Consider the following 12,882-nt stretch of genomic DNA (forward strand, 5'->3'; position numbering starts at 1 on the left):
AAAGTTCTTATTTTTGTTCTTCAAAATGAGTATGAAATTTTTCGTTAATTGATGAATCTTTTCATTGAATTGGATTTTTTGGCACTAAAAAGGGAGAAAAAGTGTATGAAACGTTTTCATTAATTGATGAAGGTTTTCATATTACGAAAAATTACATATTTTCGTTGAGCCAACTAAAGTATCGTTGGGCCAACGAAAATGTAGTGTATGAAACAATTTTCGTAATTTTACGAAATTTATTATTTTCAGTGTAGCTGTGACGTTTAGGCAAATTAAAAAATAAATTTGCCGTAGAATTATAAAATAAATAAAGAATTCACTAAACAAAATTGCAATTACACCTAAATCAAAACAACAAATCTTTAGACTGAGTCAGTTTTAATTTATAAGAATCCGTTGACAAATATTGTTGTATCATCCATCAAGAAGGTACCTTTATTTGTTTTATCTTAAATTTTGTAGCAATTTTGTAAACATGAAAATCTGTTTTATGAAACTCTTGGTTGGCATTTTTTTTTATAAAGCAGATCAAGGTGAACAGTGAAGAAAGTACTTTTTTTTCAGGAAAAGTCTATCTTTATGAAGTTTTCAAAGTGGTGTTGTAAATTAAATTGAGTGGTGTGTTTTTTTTTTTTTTGAGAATGTGCTTGAGCAGGCAAACATCGCATCTTTATCAGGAATGATAACCTATTTGCTATCGTCTTGGTGCAAATAACTGCACTCATTTGGAACTCAAACAAAACACAGCATCACGATCTATTTTCTGATAATCACGTGTTGATGATTTTTATAATGGTGACTTTAGAATTTGTTTTTGTCATCAAAATTATTTATAGAAATTGTGACTGAATTAAATTGAAAATTCATGTCAAAGATATGAAGAAGGTTCAAGCTATCTATCTCCCATTGTATGCTAGGCTATATTTCAAGCGGAGCGGGGTCATAAGTCCACAAGCGAAAAGTCCATCATGGACTATTGACTCATTAGCCCACAAATCATTTATTGACTTACAACCCATGCAAGTGTGTCAAAAAACCGCAAAAAAGTTATCCAGAATTCCCTCAATTCAAAAGGAGTGTCGAGTGTGTATTAAACGTTTATTTGTAAACAGGCGTCGTTCTCAATCCTCCATCTGTTGCCTAGCAGCCTACAAAACCTTGAAGAAGTTTTTCTTAAAACTACACTTTTGCAGTTTCGTGGTTTTGGCTTTGTGCCCACGATATTTAAGTCGCCATTATAAAAATTAAAACTCAGTCAAATCGCATATAAATTTTAAAATTTCCGATTTTTAATGGAGATTTTAAATTAAAAGGAATGTTAATAATTTGTGCCTTAGTAGTTTTTTGGAAATTATATGAAGTAGTTTTTTAAAATACTGACGCTAGTTTTTTTAAAGCTTATTCAAGATATTTTTGACTCGAGCCAAAAAAAAAGTAAAATATATAATAGGTAATTTTCCTAAAAAAACGATTAATTTGGAGTCTAATGAAGTAATCGCGCACGGAGAAAACATAACGCCAGGGATAACTTTACTTCTAGTATATTTAATCAGAATAAAGTTGAATATACCAGAAATAAAGTTAAATATACCAGAAGCATAGTCATCCCTGCCTTATTTTTTCTCTGTGCGGGTGATTTTTTTTCCGCATCCAGTTAACCGAGTTATAACAAACATATCTTTGGTGTTCGATATTAAGGGGTTATATCTAGTTGTAAGTGCAAAAAAAACCTTCTTTTTTGTCTCGCCAAACATAGCTGCCAGGAAAGTCGAAGCTCACATTCGGAAACTGTATGAGTTCTACAGTAAATGGGGTATCCGGATCAACTCATCCAAGTCGGAACGATTGTGCCTTAGACGATCAGGAGGAAGGGGCAGTCGATCGGCTGGAAGCTGCAGAAGCATCACATTGATGCGTTTGGTCCTCAAAAAAGCCAACTTTGCCTTCCATCGCCTTCACCCTCTGATGAAAAAAAGAACAGGATTAAGTGAACCAACGAAACTCTTGATCTACAAGCAGCTTCTGCGACCTGTCATTGCCTACAGCTTTCCGGTATGGTATACCATCTCCAAGACAGCCATGAAGGAACTACAAATGTTCGAGAGAAAAATACTGAGGATGTGCACCGGACTTTACTTCGATCGACAGCGACAAAAATACTACAGCAACAAGCGACTCTACGAGGAAGCAAAAATCATACCACTGGACAAGTATCTACTGCGATCGGCGAAGATACTTGTAGGAAATATCGCCAACCACCCCAATCAGCTGATGAGAAGAATGATAGCCCAACAACGACATCCGGAACCTAGGTACCTTTGCGCTTTGGATATACTGGATGAGCACATAATTTCAATGGACAACGAAGAAGCAGTTAACTTTTACGCCGACACCCAGTCGGCATACTATCGTGGCTAAACGCCAATCAAACCAACCCAACTCAACCAACCCCACAACTGGACATCCGGGTCTGAACACCCCGAGGACAACCTAGTCAGCAGACTTTTTAAATTAAGTTTATCCATGTATAATATTTATTTATATTTTATAACTTAGGTCATTTTATAAGGTTAGGCCCCTTCTGTGCCAACAAAATTTTATATCAACCAATGTATCTTAGAAATAAGTTAATTTTAAGTCAATTGTAAATAACAAGTTCAATAAACTAAATTGAATTAAATTGAAAAACCTTCTTTTTTGTGGATTTTTTGTGAAGAGGCATTTAATTATATAAACCTAAAGAATACATATCCTTATAGCAAATTTAACGTATTAAAAGAATTCGCTGTGTATTTAAAAAAATATTGGGTTCCGTTGTTTTTGTAGTAGATCTCCTAGACGACATCCAAGGTGTCTGGCGGTGAGCAAGATATCTCCGAAACGGCTGGAGTAATCGGCTTGAAATTTTTACACAATTTTGATTTTTGACAAAATGGCGGCTTCCCAAAGAATAAAATGGATTTTTTCACGAAAATTTACACTTTAATGTGGCTTAAAAAGTCGAAATATTGTCAAAAACCTTTTTCCTTCGTTCATTACCTGACAAAAGTATCTAAAAAAATTGTTTAAAAATTTCAAGCCGATTACTCCAGCCTTCCACAAAAAGAAGGTTTTTTTTGCACTTACAACTAGATATAACCCCTTAACATACAATTGCATTGAAACACCTTTTAAAAGTATTGTATGATTAAAAAGTGAAATAAGAAATAAATTTAGTTTTATTTCACTTGGACTTATTTCCTGGCACCAATTGGTGATTGAACATTTAATAAAGAAACTTTCGAAAATTGACGGGTTGTCCATTTTTCAATTTTATATTTTGTTTTGATTTATACCTAGCAGGGATAAAAAATTAGGTAGTAGGGACCCAAAAATAAAAGTGCAGTTTTGCTTTTAAGATAATGGCTCAGTTTTGAACTTAAAATTAGTTTTACACACTTAAATATTCGGCAATTAGCACAACTCTATAATAAGATATAATATAGTGTCAAAACATTTCCAACATAAAGACTTACGTGTTTGTTTTCTTTGAATAACATGAAATTTATAGGTTAGTTAATCTATGCTAACATGCCTATTCCATATAAAAGTCTTCCGCTCTTCGGGCTTAATGCTTTACATTGAAAATTGTTTTAATTTTTTTTTCTTCTGAATTTATAACAGAGTAAAGTCAGTTTTGTCATTTCGTCCTTATAAGTTTCTGATTCGAACAGCATTTTCAATATTTGCTGATGAATGTCGAAAAAAAGAACAGCTTGATCAGTTTTATGAAAATTTTCAAAAAAACAAGTCACTACACTCAAATTGTAACAATTATTTTGGTTCAAAAAATCTTAAATTAAATTAAAACTTAAACAAAAAGATTTGTCTTTTGTTAATTTTTTTGATTTCCTCTTTTTTTTAATTCTTAGATTGCAAAAGAATTTTTAAGACACAGATCAAAAAATTGTATCGAATTAAGACAAATTGTATTTTTGTACTCGAGCAAACTCATTTGTATCGAATTCGATACAATTGTATCGACTTTTCCATGCCTAATACCTAGTCCAAAATAGTGTGTTTCACTAGACACAACAGTTGGGCTCATCACAATTGATTTGATCGATTTTTTTGAGCAAATTGTATGCATTTTCGATATCTTTTGGAGTTTTAATTTTCCTGAATCTTCATTTTTTTTAAAGTTTCAGAAGATTTTAATTTTATTTGTTTTCTTTAAAAGGTCAACTTGCGTCAACTTACCCCACAATAAACACAAAATTTTTGACAGGATAAAATTATCAATTGTTATTAAATATAATTTTTAATGAGTAAACAAATTAAATTTTAAAATTAAATCAATTGCTACCAATAAAACACTGTCTTTTAATTCAATTATCACAGTCAAAACAATGTATTAAAGCCTCAGCTTGTTTTTTTTTTTTTTTACATAACACACGACAATTCATGACATCAAATTAAATCGTTTACCTATTTATCTAATATATCACGTGTTTAACTTGATAAGTTGCTATTAAATTTTGAATTTGATTAAGTTATATATGTATTATTGTAACTGTCAAATCTGAGAAAGTAAACAAAATTTCAACAACAACACAAAATTAATTTATTCTTTTATTTCAACAACAAATTGACGTTAAACAAATCACTAAAACTTTTAAATACCTATACAAAAAAGATAATAAAACTATTTGAAAGTTTAATTTATTCAAGAAAATTCTAAAATTAAATAATTTGTATGTTCTTTTAATTAACATTTGAAAAGAAACGTAAAAATTAAAATTCAAATATTGTTACAAAATATCTTTTACGCTTTTTATAAAAATTAATTTTGAATGGACTTTTTAAAAACTATAAATTGGTTACAGAGAGTGAAAAAAATTATTTATTAAATCTAAAATTATATATTTTATTTTTTTTAAAGGAAGCAATACAATTACAAAATATAAATCTAAAATTATTAAATATTATAATAATATAACAATCCTTGGAATCGATTGATCGTTTTATAGCTGTTATTTAAATAGCCATTGCAAAAGTACGACCTAATTTGCAGAATAATACCAACGATTTTTAATCAAATTCGTATCAGCAGTTTTTTGAGAAAGTTTTTTTATTAAGTAAGTAAGTAAAGTATAAGTTTTTTTTTCTTTAAAACAAATGGCTATTTTTTTGTCAAATTTCGAGGACAGGAAGACAGAAAGACAGATTTGCAAGATTTTTTATTTTTACTTGCTCTATAGGGCAAGTATTGGTTTCGTGTAGAAAAAAAATTTGAGGTTTTAATCAAAACCAACATTACGATGATGGAGAAGATCAAAAAAGTGGTTTTCGTCATGCCGTCCGTCGGTCTGTGCGTGTGTGCGTCTGTGCGTCCATCTGTACATCGAGCTAGGGCCTAAACTGATGGATGGATTTGCTTGTAACTTGGTACAGATGCTTTTTAGGTTATTCCCTAGGACAATTTTTTTTATTTTTTTAATATCTCCTTTTTAACGCATATCTCCCATATAATGTTTTCGAGGTATTGCAACTTTCTCGAAAACGGCTCTAACGATTTTGATTAAATTTGTTATACGTAATAAACTTATTGATTCTAGCAAAACTGCGTTTTTAGTTTTTCTCAAAAAATGTGGAGAACGGAAATATGGGGTTGCCGTTTTTCAAAAATTGACATGTTTTTTAAGTTCATATATTTCACCAAAGCATAAGTCAATTTTATTAAAAATTAACAGACATCATTTTGAAGTATAAAATGTAAAAAAAAAAATATTTTTAAAAACATTTTTGAAAAAAAAAAATTTTTAATTTAATTTTTAAACTTTCGATTTTTTTTTTTCTCGACACTAAATAAAATCTTAAATTTCCAATAGACATTTAAGATAAAGATACTGTGAACTACAAGAGCAAGTACGTGCGACCCAGTCGTGCATTTTTTTTTTTTTGGTCTAAGGAATATTTTATTATTTTATTATCCTACCACTTGAACCAAAACAATAAAATGTTGTCTTCTTTTTGTTGACCCGTTGTTTTTCTAGTAAAATGTTTTATTGTCGAAACTCTGTTGCGATCATTGTACTTATATTTAATAATATTTTTAGAAATGTTGATTTGTATTGAATTAGTCATTTGTCGTAATGAGTTTGCAATTTTTTTTAATGAACTTATAATTGTTATAAGTTAATTTATCAATTCAACATGCAGTTTTTTTTTGTTATTCTTTTAATAAATTCTGTAATTTGTAAAAAAAAATACAACCCTTACAATTATCATGTGATATCATTTTAATTATAATGTACGGATTAAAAGTCAACATACAGTTTACCTTGCAAGTGTTGGGCAGTTCAAGAATTGTTTGTCATACTTAGAGCAAACTATATCTTATTCCACACTAGCTTTGTTTTTGAAAAAAACAATTTTCAAAATCAAAGTTTTGAAAAGAAAGGAAAAAAAATCGAGCTAATGGTTCAAAATTTTATTTAATTAAGTACACTGAGAAAGGGCACCTTAAAATAAGACGATGCCCACCTCCAACCTCCATACAATACGATTTCCGCTTAAAGTAAGTGGAATCCGCTAAAATTCTGTTGCATTTAAAGTGCATTTTAAGTTCAATGTTTCCACATAAAATAAGATGATTTTCCGCTAAAATTAAGTGAATTTCTTTTAGAATTGCGCCTTCAAGAAATTGAAAAGGTTTATCCGCTTAATTTAAGACGAAAGTTATCTTGGCTAAAAAAGATTCAGAAATCCGCTTAATTAAATGAGGAATTCGCTTGATTTTAGGTGGTCTTTTTTCTAAATGTGCTAATTTTGTTTCAGAACCCAATGTTTCTATTTGTAAAAAAACAACAACAACAGAAAACCGCATTTAATTATGAAAACCAAACAAAAAACAACAGTTTGAATTCCAAAGGTTATTAATTAGCAAGCAAATACAAAAATTAGAGAATGGTATCTAGGAAAAAATAATATCTTGAAACCTTTAAAAATCCCCCCTCCCTAAAGATTTTTACTTGCGATATAGGTACTATAGGGCAAGTTTAGGATTCGTAAAAAAAATCGAACTCGAGATAACAATTTTACATGACATTACGATGATGGAGAATGCCAAAAAAGTGGGTCCGGCAATTCTGTCTGTCTGTCTGTCTGTCTGTCTGTCTGTCTGTGTGTCTGTCTCTATCTGGAGCTGCAGCCTAAACGAGTGAAGTGATTTTCTTCAAACTTGGTAGTTAGCAGTTTTTGGTGATTCCCTAGAGGGGAAATTGAAATTTTTTTTTTATGACCAAAACTAACGGTACCTGCCATATAACGGAAATAGAAAAGTTAATTTTTTTCGAAAACGGCTCTAACGATTTTGATTAAAATTTTTGTGTGTAGTACTACACATAAGAGCCAACTTTTTAAATAAAAAAAATATTTTTTGTACCGTTATTAACGGTACCTGTCATAGAACGGTTTTTTTCGTTTCTGAATATCTCGTACAACATTAACCCGATTTAAATGAAAATTTTTATACAAAAGTATGTAAGTAAAGATAATATTAAAATTTTAGAAAATTTTCAAAAAACGCATTTTTGGTTTTTTTAAAAATATTTCAAAATTTTTTTTTGAAAAATCAATTTTTTGAAAACGAATCAATGAAAAATTTTGAAATTTAGTTTTTATGTGTAAATTAATTATTTCTTCAAAATGGCATACCAACTTTTTTTTTGAAAAATGTTAAAAAATTTTTATATATAAAAAATTATTTTTTTAAAAAACGGCTCCTACAATTTTCGAAAATTTTTTTCTAAAAATACCTTTTTATACAAGAAATAAAATGGCATATTTTTTATTTTTTTTAAGATAATTTAAAACGGAGTTTAATTAATTATAAAAACAGATTTAATTTTTTTATACTACTTATGAAATTTCTTCAAAATATCAAATTTTAAATTTCTTGAATGAAAAGCTTTAACATTATAGTTACTTTAAGCTTAAGAGCAAGTACGTGCGACCCCAGTCGTGCAATTTATTTCTTTTCTTAACCCAACCTACACGCTCTAGCCATTTGGTACATACCTCCTGAATCGCCCTGTTAATGTACCTAAGGGTGCTTTTTTTGGCGACCATGTTTTTTTCACTCTATTTTCAAAATTTTGGTAGAAATACCCAACAACAAAATTTCCTCAAAATATGAGCGTTTAGAAATTTCCCATACAAAATACACGTAACTTTGAGTTTTCATTTTTAAAATTTGTACAAGTCAGTTGCGTTTAAAGCTATTTCAAGAAGCTTAAAACAAATAACTCAGGATTAAGCGATGTATAAAAGTGCCTTATGCGACAGAAAACAATTTTATTTACATTACATTATTCTGCATCTGCATTTTCTTGTTAACTACACTATTCTAGTTAGTTCAAAACAGAACGTTATTATTTAAATTTTGTCACATGTTAAGGGTTTTTTTTTTTTGTTTCTTTGAAATTACTTATGGAAAGAACCACTAGTAAACAACTCATTTGCACGTTTAGCAAATTAATATATACATATGTACATTAAAATCATTCATTGAGAAAAATAAAAATCAATTAAATGAGGTAACCGATCAAAGACATTAAATGTGGTGTAACTAATAGTTTAAGGTGATGTTTGCATCAATTGGCAGTAAACAAACTTAATTCAATCCTATTATTACCTATACTTTTTAAACTTATTTGAGCATGTTATATTATGATTTTACCAGACTGCAGCGTCCTACTTTGCACGTAGGTACCTACTTTCCAAAAGTCTTAATTTCACATTTCTTGCAAATGCACTATTTATTCCTGATTTTTAAATTTATTTATATTACCTACTCCGTTTTATGTGGTTATGCGCCCTTAAACAAATATAAACGAAATGTGCCAAATTCATTAATAAAAACAATTAGCAGCTTTAAATATTTTTTGTTTTGTTTTCCTGGTCTGCTCTGGGTTATATGGAATGAGAATTGATTTAAGTTTAAACTGCAAATTAGCACTGCAAGTCAAGTTCATTGGAAAAATGCACAATAGCAATTAAAAGTGATTTTATTTATTTTATTTATTAAATAAGGTTAAGGAACTTTTTTTCATAATTTTAACATGAATATTTAGTCATGATTAATTGTTTTGACAGCGTAAAAATTGTTTAAACAAACAAATTTTCATGCTAATTAAAATAATCTTTGGATTGATAGTATAGTCCATATGAAACCATTAAATTAAATAAGTAAATTTGACTTGGTTTAAGTTATCTATAACTTTCGTAAATTTCCCTTGTCATAAATATATTTGAACCTTAATGTTTCAAAAACTATTAAGGAAAATGTAACTGGGTCTAAAAAATGATTTCGATTGGATTGCAAGTTATGGTATTACCAATTAATTGATGACCTAGGCACGTCACCCGTTTGTTATTAAACTTCTCCTTCACGCAGAGGCGTATATACAATTGTTGCAGCCCATGGGTCTAAAAGGATGCCAGGGCCCCGTGAGGCAAATATCTGTTTCCAATTTAAGAAAACAAAAGGTTTAGATGCAAATAATTCATCACAGCAACTAGACCTCAAAGATACTTTTGGTTATAAGGCCGAACCAAAACGAACCGTTTTGCAAAATCTTGCTAACATTTTGGGTAAGTGAAAGTAGATGGGGAATAATTTTTGGTACCGTTATATGATGAAGAAAGATATCATTCAGAAGGCGTTGGAAAGATTAATGTCCAACTTATGTAGATAGCCAAATAACGAGGTAGTAGGTTCACAACCATAAGGCGCAATCAAGTTGCTGAACAGCTTTGAATATTTAGGTCTCAAAATTAATAATGACTTTGCGCACAAAAATACCTAAAGAATTCTGAACATTGGTTGCTTAATGCTTACACAAATTTTTCTTTTATAACTTAAATGGTTATTTGCAAACAAAAGGGTTTTCAAGTCGTACTTTATTAAAGTTAATTAATACATGATTAAAGTTTAAATTGGTTTTCAGATTAAAAGTTGATTATAGTTATATTTTTAAAATAAATTTAAAAAAATATTTACAAAAAAATAATAAATGCAAGAGAAATAACATAAACACATATAAAAATGTTACGCATACACCGTAGTGTCCGCATTTTTTTCGATTTGGCATTTCAATAGATCTTTCTTGATTCAATTTGATTATTATATGGAGTTGTAGATTTTAGAAGTACAGAAGTACAAAGATCCGAGGAAGCCTTCATGTTAAAAATACCATCTCCCACAAAATTGAACACGACCGACTCAGTTTGTATTGCCATGTTCAAAGGAGAGATATTGAGAACCCCCTCAAAAAAGCAATATCATATAACGTTCCAACACGAAATAAAAAGAAAGGTTGGCCTAAAAACTCCTGGTACAAGCAAATGCAAAAACACCAGCATTCAGTTGGCCTCAGAAACGGAACAATACAAAACCGGGAGGCTTGCCGCCGATTTCTGAGGTCAACCCGGCGAACCCCACAGGCGGATCACTAGTGTGAAGCAGTAACGTGGGAAGGTTATGATCCCCTCGACATCGAGATCATAACAGCGCCGAGAAAAAGGAAGAAGAAGATATGGAGTTGTAGATTTTAATATTTCAAGATTTTTATAAATTGATATACGTTAGTAGGGTACTATAAATGTTAAAAAATAATCTGTAATTATGTAATCCTTTCTTCTATTATTTTTTTTTAACATTTAAATATTTTTTTAACCATTGATTTCTAATGGGATGCACATTGCACATTAATGCCTGTTGTTTGTTTTTCAATAAACAAAATTGTGATCTTATTGCCTTAAGGTCTTTTCTTAATTTCTCGAAAACCGAATATCAAAAATGGTGAATAAAAAATGCTTTTATCTTACAAAACATCTTCTTCTTCCTTTTTCTCGGCGCTGTTATGATCTCGATGTCGAGGGGATCATAACTATCCCACGTAACTGCTTCACACTAGTGATCCGCCTGTGGGGTTCTTACAAAACATATTTTCTTTTTATTCAAACATTGTTATTTTAGCATATAAAAATTTAAATTAATGATTGCGACTATTTGTTGCCATTGACGCGCACATTTTCATGTAGCAATATTTCTTTTTGGGTAGGCGTTTTGATGGAGGTTCGTAACATTAAGCGACATTTCAAAAAAATGTTAAGGAAACGAAAAAAGAATAACATTATGTCTTAACTACATTGGCAACTTTTTGCAAAAGTGAAAATATTCTTTTTTTCACTAGCGCAGTTTAGATCTAAAAAAGAGTATACAAATTGTCTTTTAGACCAAAAAATTAGCTTTATGCATTATTTTTATAAATTTTGCAATTCGGGAAATCATCACTTTTGTTCTTTTTCACTTTTTGAGCCAATGTAGTTAAGGCTTTAGTCTAGTGCGATCTCCGTTTGCAACACAAAGTGGCCCAATATTTCAAATGCAATACCATGCAAATTTCATTGTTTGGAAAATATTTTTAATGAATTTCAGTCCTTGATGTCAAGAAAAGAAAAGTCTTGAGAAAATCATTAAAATTCATCCATTAAATTAAAGAACTGTATCCAAAAGACCAAATTCAATTTTAATTTAATTTACTAAAAAAACATAATCTATCCCGAGATTTTTGAAATTACTCATCCTTCATAATGACATTGAACTTAAAAGAACGATTTACATCTAACGATGTCATGTGGGTGGACTAATAGTGCAATTTCTGAGAGAATTTTTTTTGATGAAAATAAAACATTTGCAAAGAGTAATCAATAATGTTTTACTACAAATATTAATTTGTTAATTTATTACAACAAATGCATACATAATGTTCGAATTAATGTTAAATAATAAAATTCATTCAACCTTTTATCCTATTTCATTCATAAAATTCTTGGCCAAAAAATACGTTTAGAAAAATCGATGCATAAAAATGACGTAATGAATGTCATGTTACATGTTTTTGATTTTATTGCATTTAAACCTAGATATTCAACGTACCTTAGAAAATCTTATGAAAGAAAGTATCCTTGTTTTTTATTTGGATTTTTTATTACATATTATAATTTTATTGACTCACAAAGCAACACTAAAACTATCATTACTATTAACAATTTAAACAAAAAGTATATTTCCTTGCACGTGTAAGGACAAATTGAGAATAACATGTCAGTAACATTTGACACGAATGAATATGCCGAACCACTTGTTGAATATTAAATTGAAAACAAGACAAATTTTATTTGGATGCGAATTATTGATTGTTTGAGTGATGAAGAAATCTCCTTGAAATAAAACGTTAGTATAAAAAATGAGCTTATTGATTTGCAGATTGACAATAGATTTTTAAACCATTACAAAAATTTTTGTTTGCATATTTTTTAAAACTGAAAAAAAAAAAAAAAACATATTAATTTTTTTTTTATAATTGAATAGGTACCTACATTAGTGTGGAAGTTAGAACCCAAAGTTATGTTGTCGAAGGAGACACCCCCTAAATCAAGTTTAGACCCAAAAAATAAAGGGAATTGAATAAAAAAAATTCGGACTCCTGTCGTGGTCATATATTTTTAAAATGTTTATTTTGTGGTCGGAAAATGATTCTTTTAAAAAATTACATTCAAATATCCCGTTTAAAAATGTTTTTTTTTATTTCGATTTTAAAAAAGTATTACATGTAGGTATTTTCCAGGATTTGTGTTTACATTTTATTTTTTTTCCTCACAAAGTTATCTAACTACCACAAAATGCAGTTTGATGCAGTTTAATTGGTCTAGGTATAATTTTTTTTTAAATATTGCATTCAAACATGTGTGTTAAGGTGGTCTCCACGTTTGTATGGAAACAAAATTTTCAGAAAATGGTCGGGTCACCCCATAGTTTGGTTCCACATCCGA

General features: G+C 29.5%; 1 protein-coding gene across 1 annotated transcript in view; it reads left to right on the plus strand.

Annotated features, from left to right (window-relative positions):
• The first annotated feature begins 366 nt into the window (after window positions 1-366).
• Window positions 367-12,882, plus strand: part of LOC129914391 (glutamate receptor ionotropic, kainate 2-like) — a 31,052-nt gene continuing 18,536 nt past the window's right edge. The window contains exon 1 of the mRNA XM_055993609.1: window positions 367-429. The gene's annotated coding sequence lies outside the window, so the exon portion shown is untranslated. The remainder of the gene's footprint in view (window positions 430-12,882) is intronic.

This window comes from Episyrphus balteatus, chromosome 3 (assembly GCF_945859705.1).
Source record: "Episyrphus balteatus chromosome 3, idEpiBalt1.1, whole genome shotgun sequence".
Classification (NCBI taxonomy): Eukaryota; Metazoa; Arthropoda; class Insecta; order Diptera; family Syrphidae; genus Episyrphus; species Episyrphus balteatus.